General features: G+C 39.0%; 1 protein-coding gene and 2 long non-coding RNA genes across 10 annotated transcripts in view; 2 read left to right on the top strand and 1 right to left on the bottom strand.

Annotated features, from left to right (window-relative positions):
• EPC1 (enhancer of polycomb homolog 1) overlaps nucleotides 1-14755 on the bottom strand; it is a 72235-nt gene extending 57480 nt beyond the window's left edge. For 3 of the 8 annotated variants that reach the window (XM_062621599.1, XM_062621602.1, XM_062621600.1), the window contains exons 1-2: nucleotides 14421-14438; nucleotides 13723-13827 (exon numbers count right to left, since the gene is read on the bottom strand). The gene's annotated coding sequence lies outside the window, so the exon portion shown is untranslated. Of the gene's footprint in view, nucleotides 1-13722; nucleotides 13828-14194; nucleotides 14343-14420; nucleotides 14439-14612 lie in introns of those variants that run through there. The other 5 variants (XM_062621606.1, XM_062621604.1, XM_062621610.1 and 2 more) reach the window with 4 other exon arrangements.
• Nucleotides 1-20468, top strand: part of LOC134165123 (uncharacterized) — a 32105-nt gene that overhangs the window by 2312 nt on the left and 9325 nt on the right. The window contains exon 2 of the long non-coding RNA XR_009965378.1: nucleotides 18572-18745. This is a non-coding gene — a long non-coding RNA (uncharacterized LOC134165123). The remainder of the gene's footprint in view (nucleotides 1-18571; nucleotides 18746-20468) is intronic.
• LOC134165124 (uncharacterized) lies at nucleotides 5419-11597 on the top strand. The gene is made up of 2 exons (XR_009965379.1): nucleotides 5419-8851; nucleotides 8884-11597. It is a non-coding gene; the product is annotated as an uncharacterized LOC134165124 (long non-coding RNA).

The raw sequence follows: 20468 nt of genomic DNA, 5'->3' as shown, positions 1-20468 counted from the left end.
TGCTATGTTTCGCATAATCACCAAAATATTCTTTGCCAGCTTTCAGTAAAGGATCCATAAGTGTAAACTCATTTGTTGTACCAAAGTGCTAGGTGTCCATTTTAAAAACCTGAAATTTAACGAACTGTAAGGTAGCTGAAATAGAATGACTATGACATTTTGAACTGCTAGGGTTTTTTTTTTGTACAAACCACTGAAATTAGATCTTTAGCATGGGAGGCATTTCTTTAATGCTCCATCTTTTTATGATCTCAAAGTGTTTAATTAAAAGAACAAGCTTTACCAAAATGAAAGAACTTTGTACATCAGCTATGTAGATGGTAGATATAACCATTTCCATATACATTCAAAAGTACTAAATTCAGACCGAGCATTAAGGGTGGAGATCCAACAACAGTATCCATACAGATCCAGAAAGGGGTCTCTTGTGATATCTAACTCAGGTTTTGTGAAACCCCAAGACTTAACTTGCTGCTTTGGTTTGCAAGTTCCATGTACCATTTGACAAGTTTTTACACATTTTAGTATTTATTTAATTTTGTGGCTTAAAACCTGAGTTAAAGACAGACTTTTGGTAGTTTCTTTAGGCAAGAATTGTAGTCTTCTGAACATGGATTTAATAGTCTCCCATTCTAATTGCAATCTTAATCACAAAATATGTATGCATAAAGGGCATATAGGTTAAACTGCCAGTTTTGGCACTTTCTGGTATAATGCACCTTTTAAAGATATAAAATTCTAGGAGATGGTGGTTTTATTGGTTGAAATAAAGTACAATATAGGCTGATATTCCATATATGAGTTTTCTGTTGTTCTCTTTCTAGAGAAAGACTGTTTATTTAAGAAAATAAATATCCACAGCAATACACAGTATTAATGGTGAACATCTGATGTCATTCCACTCTTCAGCCTCATTGGAAGAGGTGCAGGGGTGGTTTGGTTTTTTTTTTTAAACTAACTTCCTTCTTTCCCCTGCCTCCCAAAATAATGATACACTGACATCCACAGTCAAACTGGGATTAGAAATCAGGTGTATTTGACTCCTTACATACGTTCATTTTCTTTAATACTTTTCTTGTACCTACCTAAAACTGCAGGAGACAACAATTAAAAGTAGAACGTATTAAAACATGTTTCTCATTTGCCAACCATTTAAAAATAGTTCTTACAGAAGATAATACAGTATTTGGATAAACTAAGGAATATGCTGAGTATGCTAAACTACATAGTAACTTCCATATCCATAAATATTTGAAATTTTTCTTTTTTATCACTCTGGGACTACTTTACACCCGGCTTCTACTATTGTAGAGCTCACTAACTCATCATTAATTTATATAGCAATTTTCTTGACCTCAGGTTTTTTGCCTTTTATCTCCATAAGTGCTGACTACTTTGAACTAAAAAAGTATCACTGGTCTTCCTCTCCCCCCACCTGCTGCCCCCTTTCAATAATCAAGCATTAAGAAATGACATAATATGAAGTTACCGTACTTGGGTTTCTTTTCCCAAGGACTCTTAGGGGCATTTTTTCCCTTTTTACAAGGGCATGTAGGGACAGCATGTAGGGGTTAATGGCTTTAGACTGGAAGAGGGGTAGATATTAGCAAGTTCTTTCCTGTGAGGATGGTGAGACACTGGCACAGGTTGCCCAGAGAAGCTGTGGCTGCCTCATCCCTGTCAGTCTTCAAGGCCAGGTTGGATGGGGCTTTGAGCAACCTGGCCTAGTGAAAGGTGTCCCTGCCGGTGGCAGAGTGGTTGGAACTCTAATCTTCAAGTTGGAACTCAAAGACACCTTCCAGCCCAAACCATTCTATGATTCTATTTGGAAAGATGCATGTAGCTCTTTTGATCAGTAGTAAGCTATTATGGATTGTGTATGTTTATTCCTGTTTTACATTTGCTAGTGATGCTTCTGTTCAAATTTGCTCCTCAGCTATCCTCTTCTGTGTTTTATAACATTACAGATAGCTGTATTCTTTTAAATCATCTCAGTGAGCTACCTGGAATTTGGATTAAAATGAGATAAATGTAGGCAAATATGACACTAGAGGTTCTTCATTATTTCATAAAATGTCACATTACAGTAGTAAGTAGATGCATATAGAAATCATCTTAACAGCATGAAGATTTCAACCATCAATTAAAGTAATTTAATCTTATTTGCTGATGTCAGTTGTCTGTTTTAAAAGAGATAATGGAACTGTCAAACATACTGGGAGATCAAACACCAGACACCATATTACAAAATAGGTTTCTAATGTCTTTGCGATACCTTCAGCTTTTGCCCCCCCCCCCCCCCCCCCCCTTTTTTCTTTTCTTTTGAGGGGGACAACACCCTAGTTTAGTGTTTCATAGCTTTGGCATCTCAAAGAATGGTATGAAATATTCAGTTATTTTCTGTGTTCATGGTTGAGATGCAATAGGTACAAAGCTTGTTTGAAGTTCTTTTAAAATCATAATTTGAAGTAGTGACCAAGTAAGTCTTTTCCTCAATTCTTGTCTCAATGAGGGGAAAGCAATTTGTCTTTATGTCTACATATATATCTGAATTTTTGTTTCTTTAGCTAACAGGTAAGTACACGTATTGCATGGCTAAAGTTTTTAGCTACCTTTTACTTCTTGTAAGCACTTCCCATTTACACTGCAGAATACCAAATAGAGATTTAATCTCCTATTTCTGTTGCCATTCAACAGAATGTAAGTAGACATTACCCTTTAGATTCCAAAACTGCCTACAAAAATTTTAAAGTTTGAGACATAGCAGCCTGGTAGTATGAGAAGCTTGGAAATATTAAGCATGAACATGTGATTTTTCCACTATAAAACCAATGACTGCTAGTGTCATGAGCAGTGTTTTTACTAGGAATGACTAGGAAAGCAGTATTACAAAACTAGTTGTGTCCACAACATTCAGAACAGAAACAGAAGTTGGCTTTCCTGTGACAAAATCTGAAGTTTTAACACTCTGTTGCCATACTTAACCTGGATAAGTTATTACTATGTAATTAATGGGTGGTTTTACATTTTAAAACTACATGCAGGAAGGAGATGGCAAGACAACATTGTTGTGCATCAAGTAACACTAACAAGATAGGCTGAAATGAACAATAGTTCTGTCATTTCGCAGGCTGTCCAAGTGAGACTATCACTTTGTAATGTGTTGCTTTGTTAACAATAGTGGTTTAAGATACTGCTGTCCTGCTCTGCCATTCATTCTCCTCTGCAGCAGCACTGCCCCTTCATCTGCATCAGCACCTTTGCTTATGAAGCTGAACTGAGTACCAAGTGGGAATATGATCAGATACTTTAACAACTTATCAAAAAATCCCCCAACTACGTAAGTTAGAAGAGAAGCCACTTGAAAAGATCCATATTAAAAGTTATATTTCCCCACTAGCTGCAGTTTGCAGTCACTGCCCTCTTCCTTCACATGATCCAGTTTATGAAGGCTACAGAATACAAGTCTGGAATGACAAACTGTGTGCATAAATGATTTGAAAATGATAAAACTATATATGCAATTTAACATGCACTCAAAACAGTAATACACTGACATATGCTATATTTGAAAACCTTTTCCTACAAGACCAGTGTCTGTACTAGTCTATAAATGGAGAGTTTCTTATTTTCTTTCATGCTGATGACTTTTCACTGTGCATGGGTGGAGTTCTACTGTTTCAAGTACAGATGAAATCAGAATCAGTAGGTTGGAAAAGACCTTAAGATCATCAAGTCCTTAAGATCATCAAGTCCAGATGATCTTTATCCCAGAACTGCCAAGACCACCACTAACCATGTGACATTAATTTAGTGACACCACTAACTTGGTGACATTAACCATGTCACTAAGAACCCCATCTACACAGTTTCTGAACATTTCGAGGGATAGTGATTCCTTCACTTCCCTGGGAACCAGGCAACATTTTTCCATGAGTGAAAGGAGTTAGATGCCAATTTAATGGTGTAATATTATTTGGGGAATGTGTTGTCTGCCATACAAATTCAAAACTACTTTTCAAAATTACCCTGAGGTCCAGCATCCTCAGGGGAACTTAAGCTGAACTTGAAAAGTATTATGTCGCTGAGCTATAGCCAAAGGAAGAAGAAAAGTTGCTAGCCAGCTATTCCCTTTCTGAGAGGAAACAAAGCTAAGAGAGGAACAGCAAAAGCTATTACCACATTTCTATGTTTGCAACTATAGCTGAGCTCTTAAAGATAGTGGATGCAGTTGCTTCTACAGAAGGAACAAAAAGACTGCAAGAGGAATTAATGTCTCAAGATTATTATTGTACAGACTCAACGTTTGTCCCAGTATCACTTATGCAGATAGAGCCCGTTTTCCCATTCTCTTGCCTAAAATATATCTGAAAGCACAAATGGGTTGTGGGAGTTCTTTAGAACAGTCAGATAGGAACCGGGTTCATTTATATGACTTGCTCAGGTGACTTAAGTTTTTACATGTATAAGGAAAACACATAATAGTAGAAGCAGTTACTCTGTTAGATACAGTGGACAAAACAAGTCAAAGATTATCTTAAGACTCTTCTGTACTGAAAGATAGCTTTTCCTGTGTAAGTTTTGATAGAGTCACAAGAACTGTATGGGTTAAGTGATAAGTGATTTGTGAGTTTCTCCTTTACTCTTTCGTTCCATAATATGTATTCCCCAAAAATATTATGCTAAACACACCCTGAATTCTAGCTTTACTCATCTTCTCCAGCAACTTCCTTCACAAAATAATCTCTTAGGACTAAACAGTAAAACAGACAAAGTTTTAAATTACAGCCTTTTTGCAAAATTAAAATAAATAAATAAATGTCTGACCTTATGCTCTGTTTTGTTTTTTGGGTTTTGTTGTTTGTTGGTTTTTTTTGCATGTTATTTTTTGTTCATTAAAAAGAAAAAAATATAAGCAAAACCCAAAGAAATAAACTCACGCAAAATGAAACTAAGAACCCCCACTTTTATCCAAAACATTTTGTATTCTAAAATACAAATTAATATTAGAATAACAATTTTTTATTATTTTATGTCAATTAATCTAAAACATTATAGTAAATATAATCTTAGCTGTGCAGACAAGCTAACCACCTCTTACTTAGGCCTGGACTTCTGCAACCATTGGTTTATAACACATGAATAATTGCCGAACCTTTAAGTAAAGTTAATCATATGATTATGTATTTCCAGTAGAAGAGCCAGCAGGAAGGCAAAAATTTTATCTTCTTGCTGGAAATACAAAGGATTGGGCAAAAACAGCCAACAGAAAATAAGCCAAAGAAATAAACAACAAACCTACCAACCATAACCCCCCAAACTAAATAAAAAAGCCCAACCTTCTCTTGCCAACACAACTGCTAATTTGTTCATCAGACCTAAGTATAGACAACTTTCACATTCTGCACAGATAAAGACTAAAACATAAAGCAGAAGTAGACAAATTATGAATTAAGCTTGTACCTAGGTCTGACACAGCGATGCACACTGTCCTGAATCCTTCAACTGACCATTAAGTTAAAAACAAACCAACACACACCCAGATCAATATATAATTTAGGCTGCCACAGTGTTCAAACACTAACCCAGAATGAAAGAGTATATTTGAGGACAAGCTACATTCATTCCTTTTCTAAAGTGTACTACTACAACCTTAATTGCATGGCTGTATGTATGCACAAATATACAGCAAATTCAATCCAGGTAAACACATAGGCTTTACCATTTTAAATTTTGTTTTTAAATCAAGTCATTTACTTAAATACCTTACACTCACTTCCAAGACAGGATTTCTATCTTACAAGTCAATCTATGAAAACTGTTTCGTGTGCTTCAGAGCTTCTGGATGTATGATCAAATACTTGCAGAACTTCAGAATTACATTACATAATGTGGAGTTAATAGTCTGATATCTACTATATAATGTCAAATACTTAAAATTGCAGTTCATTAATCAGAATGAAAGGAGTATAACTGCTTGCTTCAGACATTTCAGGAAAACAATGATTTATACCTAGATAGGAAACAGAAGGCATCAGAAATCTTTTGGTGCAGGAAGTATACCTGCATCTTGGAATGAAGAGGAATTTCCTAATGCATTTGTTTAGATTGGAGTGGAGGTGCTTAGTGGGAACTACTATCTACACACACTATGATGAAACTCTCATGAATTCCAGGGCAAATTAATAGGATTGTGTTATTAATTAGCTAATACAAGCCATGCCATCTTTACTTAAGGTAAATGCATTTCTTCACAGAAAGGTAAAAAACAAATACAACTCAGCTTTTGGATTTCAAAAGTCTGATGTTATTAATCTGCAAGAACACAAAAATTCTTTCAACCCTCTATGTGGATTTCTTTACACATTCTAGTTTAATTTATACTTCTAAATTAAACATGAGTGAATGTTATAAACATATTGTTTGTCTTCTGGGACACAAATTAATCATACTCATATTTACAACTGAACAGCTATCTAGACACTTCAGAAAACTCAACAGTGCTGCAGTAGTGAAAAAAGCTAATGAACTAATGTTGAATATGTATATCCAGCACAGGAGGCCAGATCTGAACACAAAACTGATCTGATAAGAGTGGTCTGATATATGTATATATATATTTTAAATTATAGCAGAAGCACACAAATGGAAAACTCTGATAGGCTTACCCCAAAGAAAACACATTTTCAGAAGTTTTTCAACATTCAGAGAATGCAAAAAACTTGTGGGAGTTGGGCAGATGTTGAAAGGGGAAGTGTTTTGTTTTAGATGGAAATATGAAGTTGCCTTGAGAATAAAGACAGCGAAATCATATTAGATTTTTTCCTCCATGTTGCTAATGTAGGTGGGCTCAGAAAACCCAAGCTGGTGCTATATCATTGGCATTTTCTTCCCAAGTCTGCTGTGAGGGCAAACTGAGAAACACAACCAAGTGAGAAGTAGTTTTCTCAAATCATTTAGAGTACAAACAGTTAAGGATTTCATGCCATCACCCCTCTCCAATACAGATACTCTAGTCTCATTCTCTTATTAAATAATGTATTAGTTTTACAGTTGTTTGACATTCTGTTGATCTGTCAAAGGGAAGCCAACAGACCACTGTCATCAACATAAGGGGCTATGCACAAAGCGAGGTGCTGGTCACAGTGCAAAGTCTGCTGAACTTGGTCAGATTTATAAGGACCTCAAGAAGGGTGTTAGCTCAAAAGGACATGACCTAATTAAAAAAATAATAAATCGGGGAGAACATAGAAGATGAGAAGGAATATAGTTCTCTCATTAAAGCAGCTCATCTGAAAGTCTGCTTGACTGAAGCTTCCAAGTCCCACAGATTCCTGTGATACCCAATTTTAATTTGGAAATTGACTCAGAGGTGAAAATAAAAAAAGAAACCAAAATACTTCCTTACAGAATCTTAACTTGTTCCATGATTATAAGGGGATATGGGCCATATGTGTGTATGTGGAGTCATCAGATGTTAGGGTTTTCCCCCCTTAGTTACACAGCATGGCTTTTCCTTAAATGATGCTGATTGTGACACTTTTTTGAACTGTGAATAAACAATCACGTTATCTAAAGGCATCAAGGTATCCTGTCTTGTGTGGTTTACCTTTAAGACTATCAGAAATAATATAGCTGCTCTGCATTACAACATGAAATTAAATTTTAATATTAGGTTTTCTTAAGAAAAAAATTCTCTGAACATATTTATCCAGGTAACATGAGCTGTCTATGTCTGGCATTACAGTTGAAAAAATGTCAGGTAAAAGGACCCTTTAAAGAAATGGTCTTTTTAGACATCAGATTGTGACAGCACCAAGCTTCCTAGTAAACAGATACAGGACCTAAGGGATGCCTGTAATGCTTAAAGGCCAGATCCAAGTAGCTTGGTTTTTTAGCCTGTTTAAGAAAACATGGAAAACTCTCTTATTTGTGTTAATGAATATTAAAGATGTACACACCTGTGAGGCCAGGGAGGTCTTCCTTCCATTTAGGAAGTTTCTTAAAGCTCTGGACGGGAGAGAGGGTTAAGAGCTAGCTTTTCATTACCTAAATCATGCACAAGTCAATATAAGCAAACATTGGGGTTTAGGATTTATCTGGGTAAGTGAGGACATTCACACCTGAGCTGGTCATACTGGGCAGAAGCAGATCTGATCAGGGTACTATAAAGTTTCAAATATGGTTCGTATTGCAGCAGAAATCCAAAATTTGGAGGTTTGTATCTATTTGACTCATTTAATGACTAAGATTACAGATTTAACATACCCATCTAAAGTCAGGTGAAATAAGTTCTACATTAAGTGCTTATGATACAGTGATTCCAATTTACCTGGAAATACAGTTGACAATCCATTGAAGCATGAGTTAACATCACCTTACAGACTTGTTACCTAGGTATCAAACCATGTATTTGTAAGCACAGGTCCCAGAGGAACACCAAAATGGAACCTGACAAAAAGATGACTGCTTTGGGAGGAACAAGTCCTTGGTTTTGCTCACGATTTCTGATGCTTCCTACATCTGATGTTTAAACATTACTGAGTAAAATCCATGAAGCAACGCTGGGAGCAGGGACAAGATCCAGCCCATCTTTTTCCCCTCTTCCTCTGAGGATCCCAGTGTTCCCATTGTAAAATCTAACTCCTCCTTTTCCCTTTCTCTAGCAAGTGATCCAGATTGTCTTCAACAATGGAAGGTGGGGAGTCAGCATCCCACCATCTGAACCCATTTGCCCCAGGTTTGAATTCCCAGAGACTGCAGAAACCCTAGCATTTAGAGCCTGTGCCGTTTTTACTGGTGTTCAAACCAACAGACATTGTCATCCACAACAACTGTTTTCTATTGTATGGTATTGTATGCCTTTAAGCATACAATACAAAGGTATTGTATGCCTTTAAGCTTACAATACAGTTACCATCCGAGACCTCCATAACAGCGTCTCAACTCCTTGCACAACTAGTGAAGACTAGTACTCACAGGTTGACAATTCCCATCTTTCTGTTGTTTATACAGGGAGGTAAGCGGAAAGAATAATTCTTAGCCAATGTACTTACTTTTTAAGCACTGCAACACCTACTTTAAGGGTCAGATGCTGATCACCAATTTTAGGCTCTAGTACTATCAGTAGGGAATTTATGAGCAAAGCTACCTCTTAAGGAAATTTGTAGTATTGGTATTGCCTTGCTGCTGAGGCCAAAGGACATTCCAGTGGTAGGTAACACGATATAGTAGAAACATTACTTCATTAAGACTCTAACGAAGTCCGTGGGAGCTGAAGCCACTGGTATGTGGCTGTATGTGTCCAAGGCATATTCTGTTTCTCACAACACCAAGCCAGAAAAATTATGTTTCAAAGCACTGCTATTCTCTCCACCTCATTTACTAAAGCCTTTAAAAACCTAGAATTGTCTCAAGGATTTGGACCTCTTTACTAAAACATAAATTAACTTCTTGTGCTGTTTGATGAAAGAGGAAATACATGAAGAATGTTAAAAGGTAGAAGACCCCTAGGCTATGGCTAGTTTCCTCTGGCATATAAGAGTGGAGCAGATTATTTCATGACACTGGAAAGCCATGCAAGTGCCTGTCTGGAAGCAGTGTGGAGGGACGAAGCTTTCTAGAAGATGCGAGTCTGAAGCAAGCAAGAAATAGAGCATCCTTTGTTCACAGCTGGGAAATGAGTGATACTTGAAACAGGTTTTCAAAAAATTATTCATTGCTATAATTTGATACTGACATATATGATGTGGAGTACTACAGGCAGCAAAGTCATGGAATAAGAAAGGTGAGAAAATAAGACTATATGTCACAAGGTTTAGAACACAATGATACCTTCCCCCCTCTGAAATCTTGCTGAGCACTGAATCACGGAAACAATGAATAGTTCAGGATCCTCAAAAGAGAATAGCTGGGAGTCCCAGCCACCAAAGTATGTTATCACAATAAGAAAACAGAGAACACAGTGACACATGCATGAATGAAGTAAGAGTTATAGCTTTTATTTCAACTGAGTCCCCAGTGATGTTCTTTTATACCACTAGCACACATCTGGGCAACTGTCTTCACCTTAGTATTGTCTCACTCTGGAAGCCAGTTAAATCTGCCTGGGACCTACACATCTGCACTTCCATGAGAATTTTAGACAGAAAAACATCTTTATCCTGTGCCTCTTACTTGAATATATAACACTAGTAATATTGGTAAGAGGAATGTCATGAAGGCACACAGAACATTTTGTCACTCAGGATAAGTTAAGATCTTGAGAGAGATTATTTGGTTTACAGTAGGATGTTATACTTCAAATAGTTTTAGGCCAGTAGAGACAAATATCTTTGAAAGCAATATGGAGCCTATATAGTTTCTAGGTAAAAGGGAAACCGTATTAGGAGAAAAATATGATTAGCTTTGCCATCTTAGAAAGAGAGGGATATACAGGAGACAAAATTAAGAAACCAATAAAGGAAAAATAAAAAAAAATAAAAAAAAAAAACCTCTTCTGTTTTAGGTCCTGTTATTCCACAAGACAGATATTTCAGAAGGAGCAGGGTGGAGAAAATAAACCATCAAGGCAGAGCTACCCCTAGTAATGACTCTTCCAGGCATTTCTGCAGAAGGTGCAGGAGGTAAATTAGTTGCTATTTAGCTTTGAGAGGGTGCTAACTCTAAGAAATTATTGTTCCTTATTAGCAACACATCTGCTGGAACTATTTCTTGTTCAACAATAGCTCAAAAAGGAAGGAGGGAAGAAGTGTGGAAACCACTGAATTGCAAATCATCAGCACTTCTCTCACCTTATGACTTCTGGGTAGGAGTGAGAACATACTTTCATCAAATGCAGCATGAAAGCTGCAAAACCTTAACTGATGTTAAAAAGTAGCCCCAACTGAATGGGAAAAAGAAGAGCAAGTGTGAAGCAAGCTTCTGTTCAGCATTCATGTTCTTGCTGACTTCACTGAGGTAGAAGCTGACTCTGAGCAGCAAGATCACCAGCAATCAGTTCATCCATGGCCTGTGTGCACAGGCTGCATCACTAGAAATCATCACTTTCATAGGCCAGGATGACAAGAGGAGCAAAAGCATGGAATTACCTTCAGTATTTATCATTTGCTCAGTACTTCTGCCTGTGGATGAGCAAACCTAACATTGGTCTATACAATGTAAAGGAGAAAATGGAAGTTGCATCAGAATTACTTTGATATAAATAATTCAGCGCTTCTCTAAGACTTATTATCATTGTAATAAATTCAGCAGCAATTGACCCAACTTCCATTGCCATAACCAAAAATGCTTGTGACCTAGCGATCAGATCTTGGAGATGGAAAATGTCCAAAATCCACACTTTCTAAGAGGGTCCATATCTTGATACTTGTCCTCAAGACCTAGGAGCTGTACCAGGACATTGAAGATGTGATGGTCATACTGCACTGTCCTAGGCCAACAGGACTCCGCTCCATCCAAGACTTCATAGAAGCAGATCTTGTCTGGCAGAGGAGAGATGATAAAAGATGACTGCTCTCCTGGATATAAATGTTTCTTACTGGAAGAAGGTTACATGATATATACAGAAGTAAATTTTACCTTTCTAAGAAAAAAAACCCAAACACTACCATTGCAGAGATCTACTTGAAGTTGTGAATTGGTTTACATAAAACTAAATAATCTGATGAGCAAGTTTCTTTCAAAAAGAAAACCTAAATGCATTTCTGAAGATTTAAATGCTCATAAGAAGTCTCAAACTGTCTCAAACTGTCTAGTGTTTGTCAAATTTGTTCTTTGAAAATAATGACATTGAAATATAAAATAGATGCAAAGGTCTCAAAATTGTCAGCTTCATATAACTCAAAGATAATAGGAACATTGATTCCTTAAAAATATATGAAAGTTAATGTTAAATGTATTCCTGAACCTGTTGAGTTTTCTAATATGGGCAAGCCTATGATCAGAGCATATGTCTTCCCACCCATCTTCTTAGAAGATTAATCACTCCTGTTTTCTTAAACGCCCAATATGGATGTTAGCAGAAAGCCTTCTAAAACATTGCACTCAGAACCGAGGTGATCTGTAGGTTGTAACAAAAGAAAATAGCACACATTAATACATATCTATTTATAAATATATGCAAAATGCATGCTCCACTTAGCAACAGGAAAGAAAAAGGCCACCCACCTCAGGTGAATCCTGTTAGAATCCAAAGGATTACATTAGGTTTTCTTTTCTTTACAACCCCACCTTCACACACAATCCAAACTCTTACAGACCTCAACAAGAAATCTGCATATGCAACCACACAAGCAAGAAGGACCTGAAGGTTTAACAGCCAGGGGTGAACATAACCCCTAAGTTCCCAAATAGCAAACAATGGACTAGTTGCACAAGAAACGAGTACCAAAGCCTTCCATATTGTATGCAAAAATCATTTTAAAACCTTTCATTTTGCAGCCACTGTAAAAAATCAGTTTGGGGGTGGGGCCGAAAAATCTCGTTACTGAAGAAAACTGGTCTCTAGGTACAGGACTGGGGGGTGGTGGTGGTGGATAAATTAGCAATCCACTTCATTACACAAACCAGCGAGAGGGTGAGGTCATGCCTGTTCCGGCCCCTAGTTCACGCAACAGTGCAATTATTTCACAGATACAATTTTATCGTCTTTCCAACTAATCTGCGCTTACTTTTGAGCCAGATGAAAGGAAAAGATACAATAGATCAAACCGTGCCCCACCTTCCCCCCTCCCCAGCTCCCCCTTTCCAGAGCCAGGGGCCGGCGCGGGCGCCACAGCGCCACCAGCGCAGCCCGACGCAAAACAAAAAAAGATCTCCCACCGTCTGAAAAAAATGGAAAAAAATGCCAAGAAAAATACCAAAAATTGCAAAATGTCTCCCAAATGTGCCTTCCTGCAGGAAAGAGAACAAACAAACGAACCATTCATTCCCTCCCCCCCCTCAACACTCCCCTCCCAAGACATCTAAATGAAGTGAGGCGAAATAAAAACCTTTATATAACTAATGCTTTAAGCTAATTGCCACAAGAGCGCTAATTTGTAAATACGAAGGTCACTGTTTAACAAGAACCATAACTTAATATAAACCCCGTTCTGTCAACCTCCAGCTTCACCATACCAAGGGCAGGCAGTTTTCCCCCCCCGTACTTTAGACTAAAGTAATCCATCAAGAGCCATCACAAATGGCATTGTAAAACTCTTTTAGCCACGACCAGACCATACAACATCAACATAAACCGATTCTTTATATATTAGAGGCGCATTATATTAAGACAGTCACATATTTGGTCCCGAATCCGCTTATTAGTCGGTAGAGAAACCCCCCCAAACAAAAAAGCTAGAACCGAAAAAAAAAACCAACCCGAAACCCAAGTCCATCTGGAAAATATCCGAGTTCTTACACTCTGAAATGGCACTTAAATTTGTTAAGCTTCGCGTGTATAAAATTTTAAAGAAGAAACAAAACTGACTTCGGTTATTGTGGGTATTAAGGAGACACCGTTGGGTGGGAAACACACGGGCTCAAAGCTAAGAAAAATACCGGGCTGCGTTTTGTTCATCCCCACAACCAAACCCCCTCCACAGCACCACAGCACGCCAAAAAAAAAAACCAAACCCACAAACCAAACCAAAAAAACAAAAAACAAACCACCCCCGCCCCCCCCAAAAAAAAACAAAAAACCGCAGAAACAAATATTTTCGCTTAAAACCACAAACTTACCTTCGGAGAGGGCAGTCCTGGCAAAACGGCTGTAACAATATGGACCACGTACGCGCTCTTCTGCCACCAACCACCTCCATGCTGCAAAGGGCTCCCCGAACATCCTTAAAATATTTCGCAAATGCGAAAAGTGAGACTTTTCTTCACACACACACCCCACACCCCCCCCCCCCCTCCCCTTTTCTATTTCTCTCCCCGCCCCTCGCCCGCCCGAATCGCCGGGTGTGGAAGGAGGCGCCTTCCCCGCGGCTCTGCGAGCGATGCCGGGGACTGGAGCCCGGGGCCGCCGGGGTCACAACTTTGCGGGGCCCGGCGGCGGCTCGATGGGCTCGGCGGGCAGCGGCCCCGTTGCCCCCGCCCCACTCCCCCCTTCCCCACCTCCTGCGCTGTCGTCCCCCCCCCCCCCAGCCGCTGCCGCTACCGCCGCCTGGAAAAATGCAGTGTGCCATTTTACACCGCCTTTGAAACGCACAGGACCAAAGTCTAGCTCTGGTTTTCGGTGACACTGCAAAACTACGGCTCACTCCACGCAGTCCCCCTGCCTCATCCCTCCCTCCGCTGCGAGCAGCCGCCTCCGGAGAATTCATACAGAAAGCCAGCCGGAGAAAACAATTCCGAGACTTTGCCGTTTTCCCTCTGTCCCTTCTCCCCTCCTTCCGTCCCTTCCCCCGCCCCAGTCCCCCTCCCAACCCCGAAGCAAGTTTCTGCCGGTCAGCGCATCCCTCGGCCTTTCCCTGTGGCGTCGGAGCGCCCCGGCCCTGCCGTAGTTCGGCAACCTCGCAGAATCTGAAAAAGCCAGTCATGCCTGAAACAAAATCCACGATTCCTGGAAAGTGGGGAGGCTTGAATCCCAACAAATACCCTATTTACTTACAAATATAAATACCTACCTTATGAAAGAACTAAATTAACACTAAATTCAACAGATACATCCGCTACGGCAGGAATAGTTTTTCTATAAATACCGTTTTAAAAACCCCTCCTTATACTGACTGACAGAATTCTACCATGCTGCCCACAAACAAAATGGCTGTGGCACCGAGTTTTTTGGTTCCTCCCACTGTGCCTCCCCCTGGCCTCCAGGAAGTGGTAGAAATCCAAAATAAAATCCGCACGAAAAGTACAACGCATCGTCCAAACTCCACCAGACAGCACGGGGAGAGGGGCACGTTCACCAACCTTGTCTTTTCTCGAGGATTTTTATTGTTTTTAAAAGGGATCAATCACTGGGAATTTACATCACTCTGTAATTTGAACTTCCTGCTTTACATATTTATAAGGTCTTTCACCTATCTTGGCAGGCTTTCAAATTAAGTGGGTTGGGAAATTCGATGCTGTGGCTGTAGTTTGTGAGCTGAGTCAGGTAGTCCCTGCTGGAGCTGTGCTGGGAAAAGACGGGCAAATTCTAACGCTGCCCGTGCTCAGTGCAAGATAAAATTAAACACCCCCCACCCCCACGCCCCATCCTACAGACTCGTAAGGGAGTGTGTAGGCGCAGAGAGGACACTGCAATGAGGAAGCTCACTGATAACTGGAATTTAAGCCTCCTGCACATAAATACACCTTTTGTAATACTTGCATTTTCGCATTTGTGGTTCACAGGGGTCTGCCTCATATGATTTCTGTAGAAATAACCTTAGATTTTCTGTTATTATGATCCTGTATAGTGTTGCAGCCCTTTAACTTTCTCGCCATTCATATTAAAATGAAAATATGTAGGAAAAGATGGCGTATTTAAATTAGAGATGATCATAAAAACGCCAATATATGGCCCTCTGTCTGGTCCCCCAGTCTCGCCCAGCAATAGTACAGCTCCACTTGCACACAGCCTCATGGGCTCCTTAGGGCCTGATTCATTCCCTGTGAGAGTCCTTTTACTGCCTGTAGGAGGAGTTACAATGGAGACAGGCTGTCAGACCTGCTGAGCCTGATCTAGCACTGTATTAAAAGACTTGCATTAATATTCCCATCCACTGCTATTCTAAACCCGTTTTCAGAGGCACTGAAAAAGCAGTGAAATTGGTGATGTTTTTTTTCTGAATCATATCTCTCCATCTTAGATTTCAAAAAAATATCTGCAAAGAACTTGGAGCAAATGTAGTCATTGCTATCATTTGTTTGTATCATCGCACTATCTAGCAGCCTTAATCCTGGACTATGAATATGATGATGTACTGTACAGAGATATAGGGCAAAAAGATAATTCCTGCCCTGAAGAGCTCAAAAGTATAAGACAAAAGACAGCAGATGGCTACAGACAGATGAGGGAAACAGTGAGACTGTATTGATCAGCTGGGAAGGCACAGCATCAGCCTAACTCTTGTTTCTGTGTACACATCATGGCGTAGAAGAAGACACAAGTGAGATTTGGTGAAGAAAATTAATTATCTTTGTGCTTTCGTTCATGCTGTCCTCCTTTCTAGAGAGGTTTTCTTTCAACAGCCACAAGGATGTTTGTTTGGAAAAGCAGCAGATGAATTACAAAAGTCTAATCAAATTGGCATTAATGTTTTTTTTTATAATGAAAATAGGGACATGGCTTCATGGTGGACTTGGCAGTGCTCAGTTAATGGTTGGACTCAATGATCTTAAAGGTCTTTTCCAACCTAAATAATTCCATAATTCTATGAAAATAGACAAGGGGTGAGGTAGGCTACATGAGCATTGAAAATACATGTGCAAAGCTTATGTTTGATATAGGAGAGGCAATGATCCAAAAGGCATGATGACACACAAAAATCACAAACCAGACCTGCTAGCAATTAACAAGCCCTAGAAAAAAAAGATACACAGTAGTTCAAATTATATGGGCCTGAAGAGATGTAACATGCTATTTGTAGCAATGAAGGTGTTCTTAACCATTAATATGAGGACTATGTGTTGATTATCTGAATCTCCCCCCCTAACTTGTATGTAGTGAATTCATAAGCACTGCTCTGAGTGGTAGCGTTTATTATATGAACACCTGCTTATGAAAGGGTCACCTCAAACTTGTTAATACAAGCAGATAAACACACAGGAGGGTTGGGACCAAAATGACCATGCACACCGGGAAGGTTTCTCCTCCTGACACCCATTTTTTGAGAAGCCTTCATCTCCTTGCAGTGCTCCATAGATTAAATGCTCATCACTAACTGCCTTAAGCCAGCACAGGTCTGACAGGGGCGTCATCTGAATGGTTGAAGGAGCAGAAAGGGCCATGCACTCTTGTTTAGGGCATAGCTTTGTCCGGGAGTGCAAACCATGCTCTGGAGGAGAGAGACGGTCTGTAGGCTCATGCCTCTCTCAGTACATTCCTTGTTATGTCATGTTGCTGCAGGTGTTTAAACTTTTTGTCTTTATTTCCCACATTTAGTACTGGCGTTACAGTAGTAACAGGAATATATTTATAAATTCTTTATAATTCTTTTGCATGAAATACCTAAGATAAGATTGTATTTAATGCAGCTACAATGTGACAAGCTCTGAAGTATGTTGGCAGGTCACGATATAACTTGGGGCTAAATACAGCAAAGTAAATAACTTTAAATGAGCTAGGCCTTGGTGAATGTTTGCAGAAATATGACATGTGACAAATGCGAAAGAATTTGTCTGGATTCTTGTGTTGCAGGCTAAACTAAACTGAACTCTATTACAAATTTCCTTCTGATTGAAAGCTAACTAGTTCTGTAGATGAGCTGATACATGGTGACTGTTTAAGCCAGGGTCATTCTCTATCATGTTTAATCTCAATATCAGTTTTAACTGAAAATAGTGTGTATCAAGTGCTAAAAGTTGAGAACTGAAATAGTGATAGACATGAACAGTGTGGGGTTTTTTGAGTAAGTGTTCCAGGAAAGGCTGAACAGTATGTTCTCATCCCTTGGGAACAACCCTCACTTGCCTTGATGTCAAACTCCCTCAAATTTCTTATTGTGCAGAATAACTCTAAAGAGTACCACCATCCATTTTTAAAGCTTCATCCAGTGCTTGGTGTGAATGTTCATCTTGAGATTTTAATCAAAAATAGGGAAATCTAATATCTGTATGGGAGCAAAGAAACAACCTATATTTTAGGATTTAGAGTAGCACAAAGAAGTGGCTAAAACCTGACAGAATTCAAATAATGTCTTCTCACTCAACTTAGCGAAAACACTTTTTACATTCTGCTTGCAGTATAATTGCTTTTATTATTCTTTATCTTTATCATTTTCATTAATTTTTATCTTGCTCATAAAGATTTAACTTTAATGCCATATTTTTCAAAGTAGGTCTCCATCTCTATACTTGTAATAAACATACCACATTGATCTTCTTTTGACAATCTTTTCTTGATGTCTTTAGGAAGTGAATTACCAGTCTTGTTTAGTCAGTGAATCATTAGGAACATAGCAATATCTGAAGGATATTAAAGTGCTTTTGCAAGTAAGTGGTATGTAACTGATCATTTGTTTTCTTTTCATACAAATGGCATTGAATGTTTTTCAGTTGAAAGATCAACAAATGCGTAAATATTTTACATTTTTATTCAATAGATAATGTTTACATAGCTGCACAATTGCTCTGGAAGAATCTAAAAAACTGATTTACTGTAATTTCGAAAGTTCATAAATTACAGCATAAGAATGGAACATTGATGTCTGACTGCATTATAAAGGAAGACTTAGTCTTCCCTAGCTTAATTCTTGTTTGACCCAAGTCAGATATTTATAAAAAGCATCTAGTCTTGGCTGAAAATGTATAGTGATGAAAAAAAATCACCATAATCTTCACTGAATTGTGACATTAATTACTTGACTCGCTTGAAATTTAATTTTAAATCACAGGCTTTGTAACTTATTAAACCTTCTCTTTCCATCTCTCTTTCTAGGTTCTGGTTTTGTTTGAGCATGTAAGACTCACAGAATGTTACTCTTTGTTATGGGTGTTATGTGACTGTAGTGCTTCTCCAGTTTATCACCAATCTCCATGCTTCACAAACCATGGACATCAGAAAGAGGTGCAATATGTGAACACCACACTACTTGCCACATACTGAAGTAAGGTATTTTTTCTCTATATCCCAAGATTTCATCTGCTTTCTTGCTCCATTAGCATTGCAGGTACGCTTTTTCATTAATTTATATCCTTTGCAGTTACTCCTTTTCGGTTCATACCTTCTCACTTCTTCTGTCAATAGGACTTAACATTGCTCTCGGAAATTTGCTTTCTCCTGCACACAGACAAACACACTGCTGTACTTCTGCCCACCTTAATAAGCTGATCTAAGTTGCCTTTTACCAGTAACCCATTCACTACTGTTTTCCTCTTATTTAAACTCTGCAGTACTGTGAGCTTCAGCAAGGATTTCTTTTCTCATTAATCTTCAAGCATTGTTTTTTTTTTTGTTGCAGACACTGAAGTTGCACTGCTGCTTTTCCTTCCTAGTGCTGGGACTTCATATTCAAATACTCTATGATTAGACCAAGTAGGTTTAAATTACAGTATTGTCACAGGCTGATACGTCATTCATCCTTTTCACATCAGAAGTCCTGCCAGTGACAGTTCAGATGGTTTAGGATGATGTTCAGTGGCAAAAAGTGTGGAAAAAGAGCCAAGTCGATATAGGTGGAGAACCAGTTAATTACAAAAATGCATAGGAGTCTTTTGAAAATAAGAAACACAAATAAACCTCCAAAACATCTGCTGCTGTTTGTCGCCACAGTATGCCACACATCTCTGAGTATAACTTTCCCCCCATTCTTTCTGTTGTATCCTATGATGATCTGAAAGTATCTACTCGGATCTACTGTAGAGATTGGTCAGGTCATACCCTACATCTTTTTGTGCATTAATAATCTTTAAGAGTTTTGGAAAGTATCTTCTGGTGAGTTGTGGTAGGAATCAAAATGTGCCTGCCTTTCCAAATTAAATCTATGCCCATATGAAAAAAGGACATGGAACTGTTGGAACAAGTCCAAAGGATGGCCACAAGGATGATCAGGGGACTGGAGCACCTCCTGTATGAAGACAGGCTGAGAAAGTTGTGACTCTTCAGCCTGGAGAAGGCTGTGTGGAGACCTCATAGCAGCCTTCCAGTATCTGAAAGGGGCCTCTAAGGATGCTGGGGAGGGACTCTTCATTAGGGACTGTAGTGATAGGAGAAGGGGTAACGGGTTAAACCTTCAACAGGGCAAGTTTAGATTGGATGTAAGGAGGAAGTTCTTTACTGTAAGGGTGGTGAGGCACTGGAATGGGTTGCCCAAGGAAGTTGTGAATGCTCCATCCCGGGCAGTGTTCAAGACCAGGTTGGAAGGAGCCTTGGGTGACATGGTTAAGTGTGAGGTGTCCCTGCCCATGCAGGGGAGTTGGAACTAGATGATCTTAAGGTCCTTTCCAGCCCTAACTATTCTATGATTCTATATGCATAACATAGCAGAGCTTTCTGTTGCATTCTGTTCAGTTCCATTCCACTCTCTTCTGTTCTATTCCACTGCATTTTATTGCCTTCCCTTCCCTGCACTCACAAGTTGTACAATGAGGAGATCCGTATTTACCTGAAATGCCAAGGGAATTTCAGCACCAAAACCACTTTCAAAGACACAGCTCAGAACGGTTACGGGTAGAAAGAGTATTTGATTTATTTCTAAATCAAGTGATTTGATTTGATTTGATTTAGTTTAGCTTAGTTAATTTTAGTCTGGTTTAGCTTAGACCCTTCAGTTTAGCTGGAAAAACCCTCCCTTGCAGCCTGAGAAAGGAAAGCCAGGGCAGGAGCGGCGCCGTGG

This window comes from Pezoporus occidentalis, unplaced genomic scaffold, assembly GCF_034315485.1.
Source record: "Pezoporus occidentalis ecotype Australia unplaced genomic scaffold, CSIRO_AGI_Poc_V1 ctg23, whole genome shotgun sequence".
Classification (NCBI taxonomy): domain Eukaryota; kingdom Metazoa; phylum Chordata; class Aves; order Psittaciformes; family Psittacidae; genus Pezoporus; species Pezoporus occidentalis.
This window is presented reverse-complemented; position numbering and strand designations above follow the sequence as displayed.